Source organism: Pipistrellus hanaki, assembly GCF_964339955.1.
Source record: "Pipistrellus hanaki genome assembly, chromosome: 9".
In the NCBI taxonomy this organism is placed as follows: Eukaryota; Metazoa; Chordata; class Mammalia; order Chiroptera; family Vespertilionidae; genus Pipistrellus; species Pipistrellus hanaki.
In genome coordinates this window covers 42140640-42161538 of record NC_140511.1, presented here as the reverse complement: position 1 = coordinate 42161538, position 20899 = coordinate 42140640, and the positions used below count along the sequence as shown (strand labels likewise).

At 43.6% G+C, this 20899-nt stretch overlaps 1 long non-coding RNA gene across 1 annotated transcript in view; it reads left to right on the top strand.

Moving 5' to 3' along the window:
* The window catches only part of LOC311627164, a 28043-nt gene extending 8995 nt beyond the window's left edge, over nucleotides 1-19048 (top strand). Inside the window, exon 3 of the long non-coding RNA XR_014795847.1 lies at nucleotides 18951-19048. This is a non-coding gene — a long non-coding RNA (uncharacterized lncRNA). The remainder of the gene's footprint in view (nucleotides 1-18950) is intronic.
* Nucleotides 19049-20899: the final 1851 nt, after the last annotated feature.

Here is a 20899-nt window from a genome sequence, read left to right as displayed (position 1 = left end):
GTACCTTGGTTGCAGGCACATCCCCGTAGGGGGTGTGCAGGAGGCAGCTGGTTGATGTTTCTCTCTCATCGACGTTTCTAGCTCTCTATCCCTCTCCCTTCCTCTCTGTGGAAAATCAATAATATATATATAAAAAAGGAATTTCTTCTTTGAGAGGGGGGCAATAGGGCAATAAGAACACATATGTAATATCTGAATCAAAAAAATAAAAAAATAAAACAAAATGTAGGATGATTTCATAAAAAAATTAAAAGAAAGAAAGAAAGAAGCTCAGAGAGGTGCATGGAATTTACTCAAATGACTAAGCTGGAATTCAAACCTAACTCTCAACCATGCAATGGCTTTTGCTTGTGACCATTACCCCAAATACTCACACGCTAACAGCTCCACCTATGGAAATCCTGCTTGCCTTTTAACAATTCTTACCGGAATTAAACTCTCCTCCTGAGTGTTTGGCCACTTTTGCTTGGCCTCATGGATTGCAGGAATTTAATCTAGCTTTGTATGGTACAGGGTCAGTTTAAGCAGGACACACCCACTGGGGTGTGGGATGGGGACAGATTATCTGGGGTCTGGGAACAATCAAATGTTCTCTGGCTCTCAGCTCACACCCAGTGAAGTCACCTCCATCCAGAGTCCCTTCCTAGAAAACCCCACCACTCCTTTTCCGTGGCCGGGCTCCCAGGGGCTCGCTGAAGTGTTTATCCTATTGAATGGAATTGAATGGAGTCACGAGAGTTGGGCTCCAGGCCCTGTCCTACCACGACAGAGTCCTGTTTGGACAAGTCATTTCAACTATCTGGGCCTCACTCTCTGTAAGAGGGGGTTGCGATGTGTGGAAGGTGCTTGGTGGAATCCTACCTACCTTTAACATTCTGTGCTTCTACAGTGGTAGCCGGAATATTGACATGAGACCTGTGGCTGGATTAAGTTTCTCGGAGCAGGGCATCTCCCAAGATTATATTTATTGTATTATGTCTTCGTGAATTAAAGCAAGAGGGGGAAAATATGGACATTGAAGACAAAACTTCCCATAGTCGTGTTTGCCTTCTAGTGAGTGCTATATTCATCATTAGAGACAAGACTTTATTTGTTGGCAAACTGCGGCTCGCGAGCCACATGCGGCTCTTTGGCCCCTTGAGTGTGGCTCTTCCACAAATTACCACGGCCTGGGTGAGTCTATTTTGAAGAAGTGGCATTAGAAGAAGTTTAAGTTTAAAAAATGTGGCTCTCAAAAGAAATTTCAATCGTTGTACTGTCGATATTTGGCTCTGCTGACGAATGAGTTTGCCAACCACTGGGATCAGCCTTTTTGGATGTGAAAGGTAAACCTTTCTTTCATGCCCCTTGAATGGGTATGATCTGGAGGTGGAGGGCAAAACAAAGAAAGGCACACTGAGAAATAATGTTTACCTTTCTTTGTTTTGCCCTCCCCCTCATTAGTCAACAGAGCCAAATATCAACAGAGAATAGTGAGAGTCTAGGTATCCTTGATGTGAGCTTGATCAACTAGAAGGTAAGAAGCTTAAGAACAGAGAGTGGAGAGTTATATAATTTTTAAAGAGGGAGAAAGATGTAGTCAGTCGGGGAATCTTTCTGACAGGAGGTGGCTAATAAATCTTTAAGAAAGGAATACTCGACATTGCATTTCTTTCTTGTTTGTGATGCAATCACTCTCCCTCACCTGCACCTCTTCAGTAATAGCCTTGTGTTAGTGCCACTTTGGGAAAAAGGAGGATAGAGGTGGGGGGCGGGCAGTGGGGAGCTGGGTGTGGTGTCCAGAGAGGAGCAAAGGGGGCCAGGAACAGAGTACAGCAGGGACCAAGGCAATGGTCAGAGCTGCTGCAACAATTCAGTGCAACCTGGATTGGCTAGAAGTAGGTAAATACCTTCTGAACCCTTAGAGATATTGGGGAGGGCTCAGAATTGTTCATTTTATTCTTTAATGCTTTATTGTTTTAATTCTTTAATGCTCAGAATTGTTCTTTTATTCTTTAATGCTTTGTTGAGGTATAATTGACGCACAATAAACTGTGAGTACACCTGTGAAACCATCATTGCAATCATGATAATGAACACTGCTGTTACCCCCAATAGTTTCCTTATTGTGGCTACAGTGTTTGGACAGGTTCAACCCCTGGACTGATGAGAGGGCACAGTCCTCTCAAGGCCACGTGCAAGTCCCAGCTTGGAGGGCAGAGCCCTCCCAGCACAATTATAGCCAATAGCTGTAGCTGTAAGCTTGAACCTATGGTCTGAACATGTGACCCCACGTGTCTGAGTGATGTGGGCTTGATAGAGTTCAGGGGCATGTAATTGAGTAGGATCAAAACCCACGAGAATGTTGTAAACATCTTGACCACACCTTTACTTTGCCTCGTGGCATCTGGCTGTAAAATAAAGACACAGCTTGTAGTCCTTGGTGCTGTCACTAGCTCTCCATCAGAGAGGACAGCATCCCACTAAGACCCAGTTTTCATTCTCTTGTCTGTCTTTTCTCCATCCTTCATCGCCCTAACTCAGGTACACCCTTGGCCATGCTGGCGCGGCACAATTCCCAAGCAAACACTAACCAGCTTTCTATAGCTTAGTTTGCATTCCCAAGAATTGTATATAGACGGATTCATGTAGTATGTATGATTTTTGTGTGGCTTTTTTCACTCCTGTGGCAGGACTCAGGGGAAGGTACACTGTAATGGGCAGCTCCCACCAGCACTACATGGTGGGCAGAAAAGAGAGGCAACCAAATAAAACAATATAGGTGTGCTAAGTGCTGTGACATAGGGAAAATCTAGGGGCTGCTCTCTCAAAGGAGATCCCTAATCCAGTTGGGAGAGTCAAAACATGACTTCTTTCAAAGGAGATAATTCTTTAAAAAATGTTTTTATTGATTTCAGAGAGTGGAAGGGAGAGGGAGAGAGAGGGAGAATCATCAATCAGCTGCCTCCTGCACGCCCCCCACTGAGGAACGATCCTACAATCGGGGCATGTGCCTTGACTAGGAATAGAACTGTGACCACTGAGCTACACTGGCTGGGCCAAAGGAGGTGATTCTCGAACTGAGTCTTTAAAGACGTGGAACCTTAAGCAGTGGGAAAAGGCTGGAGGCTAATAACATCATGGAGCTTAAAATGCAAAGTACTGAGAAAGCCAGGGGAGGTATAAACTAAGAAAGTAAAAATAATGTGGCTACACACATGTGCTCTGGTGTTGAAATACTTTATAATGCAGACAATAGTGAACTGATTCTCAAAGCTGACTGTGTGTGTGCTAGTAGTGTGAAATGGGCTGTTGAAGGAATATGTATAATTGAAATCAGCTAAACTACAAACGATGGCTTTCTCCCCCCTTAGAGATGAGTTAAACTTTAACCAGTACCACTGGTCCCAGGATAGAAAGACCTGAAGATGACTATTATATTTTTTCCTGATGTTCTTTCATGGAGGCTGAAGACTTTTTTTTTTTTTTTAAGGTTTCTTTTACATATTCTGTTTCAGGCCTTGAATTATTTTCCCTCCAACTGCCATGCGTTCATTCGTTTCACAAACCTGTCTATATGGTGCCACGCTTGTGCTGAGTTATTTAGCTATGACACCACCAAAAATCACTGCGCCTGCTTTCAGCTAATCCCAGGAACCCACGGCCAATGCCCGTTTCTTGTCTAGACTTTGCAGAGCATTTTATTAGGAACTAAAGTAGGCAGATTGCTATCAGGAAAGAAAGATTCCTTACCCTGTGAGATCGTTTTAAAAATAATAATTCATTAACATCGATGGAGTCATAGCTGGCTCCAGGGCAACTCCTGTCTGACTCCCACAGGAAATTACAATAGATGTTGGCAAAGGTTCCCAGGTCCTGTAGTGAGTCCATGTATAACCGTCCTCCTACTAGAAGCTTTTGTTCCCTGCAGTGGTGTGTTCACAGACTAGCTTCACTATCAACCATTATTTATCGAAGTCCGCACTGAACGAACCCTGCTAAAGTGACTGAGACCCATTTCCTGCCTTCGAGGAGAGTCAGAACCTGCTCATAAATATATAAAGAAAAAGCAAAAACAATAAGAATGACACTCACATTATAAAACCATAGGAGTGGGAGGAACTATTTGATGCCTCCATTCTGTGTGTTGAGTTTTCACTTCCTTGATAATGTCCTTTGAAGCACAGGCATTTTAAAAAAATATATTTTATTGATTTTTTTACAGAGAGGTAGGGAGAGGGACAGAGAGTTAGAAACATCGATGAGAGAGAAACACCGGATCAGCTGCCTCCTGCACACCCCTCACTGGGGATATGCTCGAAACCAAGGTAGTACATGCCCTTACCGGAATCAAACCTGGGACCTTTCATTCCACAGGCCGACGCTCTATCCACTGAGCCAAACCAGTTAGGGCTTTTTTTTTTTTTTTTTTTTTTTTTTTTTAAATATAAGAGATTTATTATTTATTAAAGCTGGAGATAGTGAACCAAAGAAGGGCTGGAGAAATGAGCTGAGGCTGGGCTGCTTGGGCTCACTAAGAAGTTAGAGAAAAGGGGCCTTTGGTTTGGAGAGTGTGTCTGGGATGAACTACCATTGCCCATTACTGTCCTGGTTGCCAGCCTTGTGGGGTCCCTGAGGTTTAGGAGGTGCATGCCTGTGGGAGAAGAAGATGTGGAGAGGGGAGAATCCAAGCACAGGCATTTTTAATTTTGATGATGGCCAGTTTATTTTTCCTTTTGTTTTTTAGCTTTCATGTCTTATCTAAGAAATATGAGTATTGCTTTATACAATTGCTTTTAAAATCAATTATAAGAGGTAACAATTACCTTTACTAGTGCTCTTTGTTTTTGTTTGTTTGTTTGTTTTGGTCTTTTTTTTTTTTTTTTTTTTTTTTAAGTGGATTCGAATTACCATCTGGGTGAGAGTTGCTTTCAACCTAAAGAATTTACTTGAGAATTTCTTGTAAGGTGGCTCTGCTAGTTAAAATTTCTCTCAGCTTTTATTTCTCTGGGAATGTTTCTATTTTACCTTCATTTACAAAAGATAGTTCTTCTGGATATAAGTTCCTGGTAGACAGTTTTTTACTTTTAGCCCTTTGAATAGACCATCATCAAATCTTACGAGGAGTCAACTGTTAATCTTCCCAGGATCTTTTTGTCTTTTAGCATTTTTTCCCCCATGGTAAACCTGAGTGTGGATCTCTCTCTATTTGCCCTTCTTAGGATTCACTTGGGCTACTTGGAAGTGTAGATGAATGTTTTTGATCTAATATGTGATATTTTCAGCCATTATTTCTTCAAATATTTTTTTTTCTCTTTTCTCTCCTCTGGTACTCCATAAATGTTGGTGTACATAATAGTGTCCCACATTTCTCTGAAGATCTGTTCACTTTTCCTTATTCTTCTTTCTCTCTGTCCTTCAAATTGCATAATCCTTTAAATCAGTCATTCCTGTGTCCAGTCAAATCTACTGTTGAGCCACTGTCATAAACTTTTCATTTCATTTATTGTACTTTTCAACCCAGGAATTTCCATTTGGTTATTTTTTTATAATTTCTGTCTCTTTATTAGCATTTTCTACGTGATGAGACTGTCATTGCTCTTCCTTTGCTTCTTTAAGCATGTTTCTTTTGAGATCTTTGAATTTTGAATGCTGAACTTGGAGTCCATGCAACGTAAGAGCTTCTTTGAAGTCTTGTTATATATGACATGTAGACCTCCTCAGAGGCAATTTCTGTTGGCTGCTTTAAAAATAAAACAGTGTATAAACTACACTTTCCTGTTTCTTTGCAGGTTTCATAATTTTTTTGTTGAAGTATAATGATATACCTCCACCAGCAATGTGTAATGATATCCATTTCTTTACTTGTTAACAAGGGCTGGATATTGTCAAACATTTATTTTATTGTCAGACACATTATTGACAAACTGTCCTTTTTAAAAAAATTTGCATTTTCCTGACAAATAATTGAGCATTCTTTCATATGTTTATTGTTCATTTGCATTTCCTCTTCTATGAATTGCCTGTTTGCATTATTGTCATTTGTCCATTTTTGTCTGTAGGTACTTGGTCTTGTATACATTCCACACTGCAACTGAAGCGGTCAGTGAAGAAATAGGACTACAATCCCATCTCCCAATTTCCAGTCTGGGAATTCCTCTCCTAGGGCTAATTCCTAAACAATTATTTTCTGTCATTATGCTGTGGAATTATGTTATTGTATTTGTACCCCCTCTGTTACAATGTAAGTATACGTAACTATTATAGTTTGTTGAATGACCTGGGCTCATACTGTTGCAGGTAGATACCTTATTTTTCCTATCAGTTTCTAAAATTCAAATTACTAAATAGGACTTTCCTTGCCACTAGATGAAGTCTTGGGCAAATTTCCTAAGTTTCTGTCTGTTTATTTTATTTGTTTTATTGTTCAGTTAATGAAATTTCTCCAATTCCTGTTAAGTGTTAAAAAGAAGGTAAAGTCAGAGAGATGTACTCTATCTGGTCTGGAAGAAAGCAAACATTTTGTTAGGAACTGAATGGGGAGGGACTTAGTCCTCTCAAGCTGTCTTAGAAAAATACCACAGACTGAAGTGCTCACACACAGAAGTTTATTTTCTTATTGATTTGGAAGCTGGAAGTCTGAGATCAGGGTGTCAGCATGGTCAATTTTGGGTGAGAACTCTCTTTGTGGCTTTCTGATGACTACTTTCTCTCTATGCTCACATGGCTCACAGAGCATGCTAAGATGTTTCTTCTTATAAGGATGCTAGAGGCCTGGTCCCTGAAGGCCAGGCCAAGGGACCCCATCAGTGCAGGAATCTGTGCATCGGGCCTCTAGCATGCATATAAGATCTTTGGTTAATCTCTTCCCTCCCTCCCCCCTCCCCCCTTTCCTCTGAGATTCACCAGTCTGTTCCATGTTTCCAGCCTGTGCTTTGAGCATCTTCCCCCTGGTGGTTAGTGCATGTCATAGCTACTGGTTGAACAGTTGAATGGTTTCTTAAGCTTTTATATATATATAGACTACTCCTGTTGTATCAGGGTCCCCACCTTTATGACCTCACTTAACCTTAATTATAACTTCCAAAGGACCCATTTCCAAATACCATTCACATTGGGGGATAGGGCTTCAACATATAAATTTGGAGAGAGTGGGACACAAATATTCAGTCTATAACAAGAGGCCATATGGCAAAGTATTGTGAGTGGTCTATGGGAGCCTAGAGGGGGCTTCAGCTGATAGCCAGTTGGAAAATAGGGACCTCCAACCCACACCCACAAGGAACTGAATTCTGCCAATAACCAGTGAGTTTGAAAGAAGACCCTGAGCCCCAGACCAGCCTCGAGAGACCCTGACAGAGACTTGAGTAATGCCATGTCCAGACTTAAGATCCCAGGTCACCTCCCTTCTTGCAGGTCCACACCAGCCCCTGGGCCACGTCCATATTTGCCCTCTGGCCAGTGGGAGAACAGTTGTTCCACAGCACAATCATCTCTCTCTTTGTCCTACAAAATTTTATCAGTCTCTCATCCTGAAGTTCCTCCAACGTGTGTCAAGCTCTGTGTCTATGATCCCCAAACTTCAAGGGGAAGTGACATGTCGAGCTCTCTGAGTGGTTTTCTAGAAGTCCCCTAATCTCCTTTGCACTGATTGACACCCAGTTCAAAGAACATTGGTGTGGAATTCAGCTCTCACCTGGGCTCTGATACTAACTCAGTGTGTCCTTGGATACTTCCTTTTCCATTCTGGCCTTTCTTCCCTGGCTCGGTTAAATGAAAGTGCTGGACTAGATTCACTCGTTTATTGCGTAAATGTTTACTGAGCCTCTATCATGTGTCATTAACTGTTCTGAGCACTGGGAATCTGTAGAGAACAAACTAGAACTCTGAGGTACCTTCCAACTTCACATTCTCTGATGTTTTCTCCCCTACATAGTTACCATTCACCTCACCCCCATAATAGATAGTCACATGACCATCTTTTTGACCCCAGCAGTGTGCATAGCCTCCTCCTGCTGGGACCTTTGGTGGAACTAGGGATGAGCCACCTCTGCAGGCTGTTATTGCGGCCTTTCTCTCTTACTGCCCGTTTCCTGGTCTGTCAGGCTGAAAGGACTGCCTCACCAACGACAACGGAAAGGTTTATTTGTTGAGGTCAGGAAGTTCCCCATGACCTCTCTCCATCCACCTCTGGGACAGGAAGCCCCAGGAGGAAAAAACAAAAGATGAAATGCTGGCGGACTTCCCAGCTTCCAAGCGTTCAGCAAGACTCTGGTCTGGAGGATTCCGTCTGCCCAGTGGACAGTGACCTCCCTCAGCATCTCCTCCCTTGTCATTGGGCCCCAGGCCCTCGGTTCCTTTCCAGGGAACCCAGAAGGCCTCGGGTGACGTCAAAGGGGTAAAGAAATGAAGACTGACTCTCTGGGAAAGGATGCATGATGTCTTGTCCTAAGCTAAGCCTCTGTGTCCGGGAGGGAGGGAGGGAGGATTCACAGAGTGGGGGAAATATTCTCAGAGGGTAAGGAAGCAAGTGACTCACCTGCTCTGACCTTCATCTGTGCCTTCCCATGGCCAGGGTGATAGCCACGCGTGGGTGGTGATGGGAGAGATGTTCAGGCTTCCATTTTTGCTTCCTGGGTCGTATGGGTATCTTAACAGTTTAGCTAACCCGCCTGGAAGAAAATGAACATCAAGAGGATATGACCTGGGAACATGCCGAGGGCCCTGTGCTGAGAAGGGTCTCATGCTTAATGCTCTGCTGTGGCCATCTTGAAAGTCTTGGTAATTTCCGAACAGAAAGCCCACATGTTTAGTTTACACTGGGCCCTGTGAATTTACATAGCTGGTCCTGATTTAGAGTGTCCCAGGCATTAGGATGTAAGCCAGGTACTTGACATACTTGTGTCGTTCCTGCCTCTAACTGTGCTGAGCTAGGAACTAATAGGTCTTTGTTACCATTGATGAGAACTAGGTGTAGGTAAATAACTTGCTGAAGGTCCCATACCCAGTACAGAAATGGGGCCAGGATTCAAGCCCAAGTCTAACCCTAGTTGTGGCGCTCATTCCAGCCTACAATGCTGTCTCACCAAGTGAGATGCTCCTACTTCCCACTCGATGGGAGAGCTGAGTCTGGGAAAGCCATTCAGGAGAGTCAGGCAAGGCTGGGGTGAAGGGTTTACCAGGGCTGGAATTCTAAGCCATGCCCTGAGTTGTATGTGTTTATGAGAGCTACCTACAAGCACATTCACAGTCACACACACTTACACTCACATTCACACACACACACACACACACACACACACACACACACACACTCTTTCAGATAGTCACATCCACTCACACACTCCACTTAGCCTTGAGGCTGCCCTCAGAAGCAGTTCAATTGTGTGTGTCATTACAGGGTCTAGATAAGAACCCCTAGGGAAGCACCTAATCTGATCATCTGATTCCTTCGTTGGACAAGAGAAAACTGAGGCTCAGAGATGAAAGATACTTGTGTAGGTCACGGGCCAAACACCAGCCTCCTGACTCTCTCAATTCAACAGTACAACATAAAGATGAATTGACAGACGATTAGATGAGGCAACTGCAGGTTTATCTGAGCAGAAAGGAAGCTCGATCCCAAGGTTAAGAGACTTTAATCTCTCCTTCCACCTTGCCTTTGCAACCCAAGCAAATCGTATCCATCAGTGTCTGAGAAATACTTTTGTTTCTGACGCTGATTGGGCACAGATTTCCCCCCATTTCCCCAACACCTCTGGATGAATATTTATAAGTAATGCTATCGTTCAGGACCCAAAAACACCCGATTTAAGGAGTCAAACAATTTTATATATATATATTGATTTCAGAGAGGAAGCAAGAGGGAGAGATAGAAACATCAATGATGCGAGAGAATCATGGATTGGCTGCCTCCTGCACGCCCCCTACTGGGGATTGAGCCCACAACCCAAACTGTGCCCTTGACTGGAATTGAACCTGGGACGATTCAGTCCTCAGACCAAGGCACCATCCACTGAGCCAAACCAGCTAAGGTGAGATAAGCAATTTGAATTAGGGAGGCTGAATTGTTCTTTCATTGATAAGAAAAACAAAACACAAAGGCAAAATATAAACAGGTTGAGGCATGAGAGTTTAATGACCTTATAGAAACAGGAGAGTTTCTGTGAAGAAACAAAACAAAGTACCAAGATCTGCCAGGGACCGCGCTGGAGGGGTAGGTGACCGGGGGCTGGGCTCAGCTTTGGGCTTCTCTGGACAATCTCCCAATGCCAGCCAGCCACTAAGACCAAACTGGGCTTGAGATCTGAATCACGTGGCTAAAGATAGCAGTGTTTTGATACTCTCCAGGCTTCATTTGAAAGATTCTGTTCTCCCCACGTTCCCTCCTAGACAGACCTGAGCTCAGACTTTGACTGTATACCTTACTAAATATGATTTTGAACATGTTGCACAATCTCTCTAAGCCTCAGTTTCCTCATCTGTAAAATGGGTATGATACTCAAACCAATGTTCAGGTCTGGGCTATGGGACTTTAAGCGCTAAACATAGGAGAGTCCTGGGCAGACTGGAAAAGTTGGTCACTTTAGACTCGTGGTCGGCAAACTTGTTAGTCAACAGAGCCAAATATGAACAGTACAACTATAGAAATTTCTTTTGAGAGCCAAAAACCAACTTCTGCGCATGGGCCACGAAGTTTCAGAAGAGCCGCATGTGGCTCCCGAGCTGCAGTTTGCCGACCACTGCTTTAGACTATTAGGAAAATAATGTTGGTAAAGCATTTATCATGATGGTTGACACCGTAAGTGCTCCAAAAATAATGGTTATTCCTTTTCTCTTACTTCAAACATTGAAAGAGCACCTGTTCTCTCATTTAATCTCTACAACAGCCGCAGGAGCGCTCTCCATCGTCACTGCTACCGCCCTGGCTCTCTTCTGCCCCCTAATGTCGCACCATGGCAGCAGCCCACTAACTGGCCTTTGCCAGCCTCTCCTCCAGTCCATCCCTACACAGCATCAAAGCAATGTTTCAAAAACAGCATATCCTTTCATAGCTTTCTGTTAGAAAGAGGGAAGGCCACACTGGTCTGAGCGAGGCAGCCCTGCATGGTCTGGCCCCGGTGACCTCTCCAGCCCTGTTTTGCTGTGCCCCAGCTCACACCAGTGCCGCCCTAGTTCCCCCCACTGCACGTAGCTGGTCACGCCCCTGCTTTCTCCCTCTGCCTAGCAAAGCACCAACGCTCCTGGTGAGATTCTCCTCAGTCATCTTCTCTGTGAAGACTTCTGTTCTTCTCCCCAAGGAGAATTGGCCAGTCCTTTGCTTGTGCCTCTTTTTACTCCTTATACTTTTAGCCTTGGATCCAAAACGCTCTTTTTGCTTTTTTTCTCCCTCTCACTGTGAGCTCGAGTGTTCTGCTTCCGACTCCCTGGGGCTTACTTAGCACAGGCCTGGCAGAGAGTTTTCAGGTACTTAAAGAGCTTACAGTGATTTCAGACCTACATGACTGGATGGGCGTTGGAAAGACAGGTTAATCTGAAATATTTGCATTTTAACTGGAGTTACAGTACACATGCATAAAGACCAGGGTTTTTGTTGTTGTTGTTGTTGTTGTTGCTTGGTTGATTTGCTCACTTTCCCAATCTCTAAACCACTGTCTTATAACTGGAGAATTCTCCACCATATGAGTCTCGGAGGGAGGCAGATCTTGTCTTCCATATAGAAGTGAAAGGGCCAGATATTTGCTTTTCCAGCCCTCCCTTGCAGCTCGGGTATGCACATATGATCCTGGCTCTATCCATCAGGTACATTCTCCCAGGATCCGAATATGACACATGTGTTGCAAACAAGCAGGGACAATGGAAAGGGTTTACTTTGGCAGTGGTAGGGAGGAGGCTGTAACACCTCGGTTTCTTGGCAGCAGTGCCAGCAAAGTGAGGGTGGCCTCTGGGTCTGGGGGTCAGGGCAGGGGTAGAGGTGGCGGGGGTGTAATTATTGAACTGGTTCTGTAGCATGATTTGGGCCGGGGTTATACCTGCCGTGCCTCCCTTTGTTTCTGCCAGTTTTTTTTTAAAAAAATATATATTTTATTGATTTTGTACAGAGAGGAAGGGAGAGAGATAGAGAGCCAGAAACATCGATGAGAGAGAGTCATCGATCAGCTGCCTCTTGCACACCCTCTACTGGGGATGTGCCCGCAACCAAGGTACATGCCCTTGACCGGAGTTGAACCCGGGACCCTTCGGTCCCCAAGCCGACGCTCTATCCATTGAACCAAACCGGTCCCGGCTGTTTCTGCCAGTTTTTAAAGCCGCTTTGCACATTGCAATCTATAATTCACACACCATACAATTCACCCACTTAAAACATACAATTCACTTTTTAGTATATTTATCGGGATGTGCAATCATCACCAGGGTCCATTTTAGAACATTTTTATTGTCTTAAAAAGAAACCTTATACCTTTATTATTCCCCCACCTCCTCACCCCTCCCTAGTCCTGGGAAAACAACTAATCTACTTTCTGGCTATACATTGATCTGTTCTGGACTTACATATGACTAGAATCATATAGTATGTAATCATTAGTAACTGGATTATTACATTCAGTATAATGTTTTCAAGGTTCCTCTATATTGCAGCTTGTGTCAGTACATCATTCCTTTTTATGGCCAGATAACAGTCCATTGTTTATCAAATTTTGTTTCCCCATTTGTCTGTTGGTGGGCATTTGGGTGTCTTCCACATTTTTCCTATTATGACTAATACTGTTATAACATTTGTGTATAAGTGTGTGGATAAATGCTTTCACTTTCTGCCCACTTTAAAATGGGCTTTCTGGTGACTTGATGAGATACAGAGGATAACAGACTTATTTCTTTTTTCATTTTTTAAATTAAATTATTATATGTGCAGATTTATTTCTTATTCAAATCAGCCCAAACTGATTTCTGTTCTTTATAACCTTGAGGTCTTCTCACCTTTCCCTTGGGGCCAAGTTCTTCACCCCAGAACAAAAGGCCTATAATTGGCTAATGTGAGAAACTTTCCAGTTAACCTTCAAAATCTTGAGTTTTGCTTTCTCCCTACTTTGATGTTCAGAATGAGATCCAGAGAGGATAAGTGACTTGCCCAAGGTCACACAGCCAGTCAGAGGTACAGCGAGGACTAGAATCTAGGACTCTCCATCACAATTTAATATTCTTTCTCCTACACTATACTTCCTTTCATCAACTGAACTTACTGTTTGTCAAGCTCCTTGTCCTCTGTGTGTATGGATAAGCAGAGGATACAGTGTGAGACAGTAACAGGTACAAATGGTGTTATTGTTTCATCTGTTCTATTCTATTCATTTATAATTTATTCCATTAAATTATAGTTTATAACAGAAACATTTGTGTTCAAAAGAATACTTTCTGTTGAGATTTTAATCCTTTCTTTCATGTTGTTGCTTTTTCATCTCACATCTTTCCATAGTCGTCTTCTTAGTTCTTACTGTGCTTGCTTTTCATAATGGCTTATTAGGTTGTGTTGTTTCAACAGTCAAAAGATGGGTTCTTCTTCCCTTCCTTTTTTAAAAAAACTTGTGGTCCTGCCGAAACCGGTTTGGCTCAGTGGATAGAGTGTTGGCCTGCTGATTGAAGGGTCCCAGGTTCAATTCCGGTCAAGGGCATGTACCTTTGTTGCAGGCACATCCCCTGTAGGGGATGTGCGAGAGGCAGCTGATCCATGATTCTCTCTCAGCAATGTTTCTAACTCTCTATCCATCTCCCTTCCTCTCTGTAAAAAAAATTAATAAAATATATATTTTTAAAAACAACTTGTGGTCCTCTCAATCTAGCTTCCTCCTTTTGTTTTGAAGACAAGGTCAAGAAATATTTCACCTACAAGAAAAAGGTTTAAGAAAAATAACAGTATGACTACTTTGACCAGTGGCAAAACACTCCTGGCCTAAGTATTGGGGAGACCATAGGGGGTGATAAGGACTAAAGTCCGCAGTATAGCACATGTCTTAGCAAAAGATAACAGCTAGATGTTGGATTAGTAAATAAAGCCTGAAGTGTGACCTTAATGTGAAACCCCCTATCAATTCAATTGATGTTGGGTTGAGAAAGTGTTTTTTATTGGTTGTTGAGGTCCTATGTTCATTGCTATTCTGCCTGTGAGAAGGAGCACCAGCAGCTAACGGGAGATGACAAAAGGAGAGGCGACTCTGCCCTCTGCTGCTCATTGATGGTATATACCTGCCAATCATTTCTTAGGGTTCAGGCGCCATCCTCTGTCATTTTATGGATGAGGTGTCTGTCTGACACATGGAAATCTTTCATCCCAATACCCAGAAGCCATCCAGCCAGCTGCTGGGTAGAGCCCATGAGCAAATATGTCCTCCGGTGAGCATCAGAAATGTGCTGGCCCAAAGCCCAAAGTGTGCCTGGAAAGGGTGTGGGGAGAAGAGAAAGGATTGGCATGGGAGACACCAAAGGAGGTTGGAGGCTGTTGCAGAGCTCCAGGAGTGTGGCAAAGGCTAAGGTAAGAAAATGCAGAGAAAAGAGTCAGCCAGAGACTGTCCGTCACTAAATACGGGAGGGAGGCCATGCTGGTCATCCAGCCACTACCCAACTTGATAGCTGGCCATAGACTCATGAGGGACCCAGGGTAGGTCAGCTGAATTGGCCAACAGTAGACAACCCACAGAATGGTGAGCGAAGGTGTGAGAAACAGTAGAGAAAGACAACAGACTTGGGGAGACCTGGGAGCCAGAGATTGAAGGAGTGGAACTTCCAGTGCCTGCCAATGAGCTGTACTTTGTGCTGCCAGATAAATCTTGATAAAACTTCAGTTTGATCATTTATTAACCCCAGCCTATTTTGGCTTCATACTGAGACCAGACATGAGGCAATCTGTTACCAGGCGGGCATTGAATGCCCCTCCCCACCCACAGCCAGTCTCCCCTACTATTCTATTAGGAATCTTAGACTGAATAGGGGTCAAGAAGTTCCAGTGAGAGCCCCAAGTTCAGTCTTTTCTTGACATGTGTAGTAGTGGTGATGGTGGTGGGGGTAGGGGGGCAGATCAGGGAGACAGGAGGTCACTAAACTTCTGGGAGTTCACTTTATTCATCAGAACAATGGCTCCCTGCATGAAGCAGTTCTGCTGAGCCAAACAGCATATGAGCTAATTTCTAACATCTACCCATTGCCCCCGTTATTTAGATGAGGACACTGAAATTCAGAAAGATGGAATAGCTTGCCCAAAGCCACACAACTACCGTGTATCCCCGAAAATAAGGCATCCTCCGAAAATAAGACCTACTTACAGTTTTCCTTTTGAGTGAAATAGAAGGCATCCCCCGAAAATAAGAGCCCCCCTAGGCTAAACATGAGAGATTTGGTCCACTGATTCTGAAAGAAATGGAGTCAAAGAAATTCACCAGGAAATTCAGGAATTGGATTGTTATGATAATGTTCTAGAACACACATGTCAAACACAAGGCCCGCGGGCCAAATCCGGCCCGCCAGGCCTTGCAATGTGGCCCGCACCGCGCTGTCATCACTGCACTCCGCTGCGTTCCATCACAATGATGCGCGGTGACATAGGAGGCTTGTGATCTCGCCGGCTGCAGTACTTGCTATCTATTACGCATGCGCATAGATAACAAGTCACGCGAGATTCAGGAGGCGTGACCTATAGTCCGGCATCCGATGTGGTTGTGCGGGTGGCAGAGCAGAGGAGAGAGTGAGTGTGCGGGCATAAAAAATACACAGCAGAAGCTGCCAGTTCCTGGCATAAAGTGCAGGCATAAAAATCGCAACAGAATCTGCTATCTGTACCCAGCCAGGCATTTATTGACTGACTTTTTTTTTCTCCACTCCATCTGCCAAATCAAGCTATCCCTGTGCAGTTTTCAACTTTTTCCTTCTAACGCAGATTTCCAATAAACTACATCTTTTACTGCCAATATTGATCCCAAAATGTCCAGGAAAAGAAAAGTTGACGGTGAAGGCAGACAATTTAATGACAAATGGGAAAATGAATACATGTTTGTGCTTAGAGAGGGCAAACCAGTGTGTATATTGTGTTATGAGACAGTGTCGGTGATGAAAGAGTACAATATACGTCGTCATTTTGACACCAAACATAATGTTAAGTATGGCAAATATACTTTGGAAGAAAAGCATAAAATTGTTAAAGAACTAAAAGGCAAACTACAATCACAGCAGCAAATGTTTACAAAGGCTACAGCGAAAAATGATGCTGCAGTGAAAGCAAGCTTTATAGTGGCTGAAGAAATTGCCCGTACTTCAAGGTGTTTTTCAGAGGGTGCCTTTTTGAAGCAATGCATGCTAAAAGTGTGTGAGCAAGTATGCCCAGACCAGATACAGAGTTTTCAAAATGTCAGTTTGTCAAGAAACACCATTGCAGATAGAGTTCAAGAACTCTAAGGAAATCTATCATCACAGCTGGCCGAACAGGCATGCAGTTATCTCGCTTTTTCACTTGCTATCAATGAAAGCACAGACAACACTGATACAGCGCAGCTGTCCATCTTTATACGTGCTACGAAGACCGACCTCTCTGTCACTGAGGAACTTTTGGATGTAGCTGCCATGCATGGACAACGACTGGTAGAGATATATTTGAGGCTGTGGAGAAATCTATAAATAATTTTAAATTACCCTGGGAAAAGTTGGTGGGGCTAACTACCAATGGCGCACCTTCAATGTGCGGAGAAAAGAAAGGCTTGGTTGGACTAATGAAGGAAAGAATGCAAAAAAGTCACTGCCACACACCCTTGATTATTTATCATTGCATTATCCACCAAGAGGCTATGTGTGGAAAAGTTCTGGACATGAATGACATAATGACCACAGTCATTAAAACTATTAACTTTATGTGGGCACGTGGCCTGAATCATCGCCAGTTCCAGCAGTTTTTACAGGAGGTGGGTGCAGAGCATGGAGACGTGCCATACCACACAGAAGTAAGATGGCTGAGCAAGAGCGCAGTCCTCAAAAGATTTTTTGAGCTCAGAGAACAAATTGCTCTTTTCATGGAAAGTAAAGGAAAGCCCTTGCCTGAACTGTCGGATCCCGCCTGGCTATGTGATTTTGCTATGATGTGTGACATATGCGAGCATCTCGCCCAACTGAATCTGAAGCTGCAGGGACGCAAACAAGTCATCACGAAGATGTCTGACATGATCACAGCATTCCAGCGTAAACTTCAACTATGGAAGTCCCAACTGGAACAGGACAATCTTGCCCACTTTCCCATTCGTTTGAGTATCTCAACCACTATTTCTGGTACTTTTCCTTGCAGTCGGCTGGCTACCAAAGTTAGCCGTTTACTAAGTGAATTTGAGCGGCGCTTCTCTGACTTTAGAACACAGCACTCAGGCTTTGACATCTTTGCCAATCCTTTTACAGTTGATGTCAACAATGTGCCCCATCACCTTCAGATGGAGATAATCGAGCTTCAGTCTGACAGTGGCCTGAAATCAAGGTTTCAGGATGTTGAAATTGAGGACTTCTACCCTCTACTGCCCCCTGACTCAATGCCAGAGCTCCGACTTCATGCTGCCTGTATTCTATCCATGTTCGGGAGCACCTATCTTTGTGAACAGATGTTTTCAATAATGAATCTGAACAAAAACAAGCACAGATCACGCATTACCGATGACAACCTCCATGCTGTTTTGCGGGTTGCTACAGCCCAAGAAATAAAACCGAACATTGACTCATTGATCCGGGGAAAACGGTGTCAGACATCTAGCCAGAAAACAAAACAATGAGCATTTTAGGTACATTCCAATATTACTGTTTTGCTTGATACCAATATTACTGTTTTGCTTGATAGCGTGTGAGTTGGTTAACAGCACTGTTAAGGAAAAGATTGTTCCACTCATTTTAAATTCACATTTCTGGTTAACATTGTCAGTTTATGACTGTTCAGTAAACCATTCGGCCCGCGATTTAGGCTGGATTTTAGATTTTGGCCCCTTCTCTGATTGAGTTCGACACCCCTATTCTAGAAGATGATGACATAATTGTCATTGAATAAATGAGTAAATTATTGATACTGTAGGATTCTCCGTTTGTCTGGTTTGTGTTGACAACTACCGTACTACCGTACCGTATACAGGTAATAAATTTCCTTTATTTTTATTTAACAATAAATGTGTACCGTATTCTTCTTCATGGAAAAATAAGACATCCCCTGAAAATAAGACCTAGCGCATCTTTGGGAGCAAAAATTAATATAAGACACTGTCTTATTTTCGGAGAAACAGGGTAGTAAGTGACAGAGCTGGGTTTAAACCTCAGTCTGCTCAGCTACAGAGCTTTACTACTCTGGCTCTTTGTATCAGTAAACTTTTGCTATGAAATGACTCACCTTTAAACATAGTCTCTTAAAACAATGGTCATTTTATTTAGCTTATAATTCTATAGGTTGTCTAATCTTGGCCAGCTCAGCCGACCTACTCTGGGGTCCATCATGGGTCTGTGGTCAGCCATGGAGTCAGGTGGTGGCTGGGTGACCGAGGCTGGCCTTCCTCCCGTATTTGGGGATGGGCAGTCACTGGCTGACTGCTGTCTGGGCACCGTGGTTCTCCTCCACGTGGCCTCTTGTCCTCCAGCAGCCTAGCTAAGGCTTATTCACACGGTGGTCTCAGGATTCCAAGTGCAACAAGAGAAGGCAAGCCCCCACACTTAAACATATTTCTTCTAGTCCAAGCCAAACCAGAGTCAGTTTGGAAGGACACTTTCAAAAGGGGTAGACAGAAGGAAGGGGATAATTTCTGGTCATTTTTACAAGCTGTTAAACTACAATCCCTGTTTATTTATCTCACAGAGTTGAGAAAAGGATGTAAAACCAGCTCTACAAACTTCTGTCCAGATGAGAGGTGTTGTTTAATTATTAGCACTACTTTCCACTAGGACTTCATATATCTATTTTTATCTCCGCTTTGCAGATGTGGAAACTAAGGTCAGAAGGACGTACAGCAAGAATCAGAACAGAGATCCGCGTGTCCAGTGTTCTTCAGCAGCTTCATCCTTTGCTACTTTCTCTCTAATCAGTTTTCCTCAGTAGATCTGGTTTCTCCAACTTACAATTCCTTGAATACTTCATACATATCTTTTACTTCTTTTGTGGCCCCCGTAGTGGGTAGCATTTTACTAAACACATGGTCAGCTCAGTCGTTTAATAAGTCTGAACTTATTAAATGACTGAGCCATTCATTCAGTTATTCACTCGAAACATATACTGAAACCAACTATATCATAACCATCACTCCATCCCTTCCCTGAAGAACTCTTCTCTTAGTAAAAGAAACAGTCAGACTGACATTACAATCTCATTTGATTGAGAGAAGCTTTAAGGTTATGGGAGTGAAGAGAAAGAGTCCTAAACTGTCCTTGGAGTCAGAAAAAATACCCTCCCTCCCTCCCTCCCTCCCTCCCTCCCTCCCTCCCTCCCTCCCTCCCTCCCTCCCTCCCTCCCTCCCTCCCTCCCTCCCTCCTTTCTTTCTTTCTTTCTTTCTTTCTTTCTTTCTTTCTTTCTTTCTTTCTCATTTAGTGGGTAAAGTACAGAGGTAGGAAAGGTAATTCCTAAGAAACGGGCTTAGTGAGTAAGTTCTAGAGGTAAAGGAAGGGCCCTTGGAGCTTGGGAGTGAGGAAGCTAATGGTAATGTGCCGGGGAGGGGGGGGGGGGGATGGGGGGGAGGCGGGGAGGGAGAAGGGAAAGAAACTTGGAGAAGAAAGAGAAAGGCATGGGTGTGCTCCCTGGAGGCCCTCCATCCTAAGGGTTTTAAGGGCAGACATTTTAGGAGAGATCCCAGGGAAATGCCTTGATAGGATAATCAGTTTTCCAGGTGTGTCCATTCAGGCTTGTGGTTCCTAGTGACTGACTGGCTGGCACCAGGGTAAGAGGTCATTATCCAGTGCAACTCCTGGGCTGTGGTTTGAGTGGAAGGTAACATCATCACATCTTTTAGAAACGCCATCCTGGAACTGGTATTAGAGATGAATGGTGTGGGGTGGAGGCAGCGAACTGGAACAGAGAAGATAAGGGCATGAATTTCCTTTATAAGAAGAAAAATGTTTTGGTTTTTTTGTAGTTTTATTTTTAAGACTGCTAATGAGCATCTGAAATAGGGCAAGTAGGGAGTGATCAGGGGTGTGGCTAAGGCATCTCTTTGTGGGTCTGAGAAAGGGGAAGTGAAAAGAATTGGTTTAGAGGAAGTCTACCATCTGATTTCATCTTTTACTCTAAAGTCTTAGAAGAAAATATTCAAAGTTAAGATAATTCAAATGAGTCAAATGCACGGAGTGTTTACAACTAAAATACTGAGTATGAAGGTTGTGCATGTAGGGATGGCTGAAGCCTTCCTTTGGAGTTTCCAGCAACAGTGCTCTTTGCCTCTCTCAAGTCTGTTTAGGACCTGGGCTTGGTCTGAACTTTTATCTATAAAAGGTCCCCCGTGTCCTCCTATAATCACTTTGCCTTTGAAGATAGCTGTGTTTCCCTAGTTTAGCTTATCATCACTGCTCACGCTGATAACAGACTATGTGACAAGCTCAGTGGTGGAATGAAAGGTGGACAACACCTTCCACAAACACTGTTCTGTAGATCAACAAAAGGGATTATAGAGCAGGACAAAATTTAATTTATATTCATCCATCCGTTCATTCAGTGTATTCAGCCATTCAGTTATTCAGTCAACAAATATTTGCCAAGGGCCTACCCATCCATGCCAGCTATGGCCACAATGGGAGCTGGGAATCTTTGAAGAACTTCCATTCCCTGGGAACGGAGGGTCTGCTACACATGCCCTCCCCCTGCAGAGGCTGGCCCGCAGTTTCTGATGCATCCCCGATTGAGGACATTCTCCATGGAAAAGACCCCAATGGCTGTCAGACT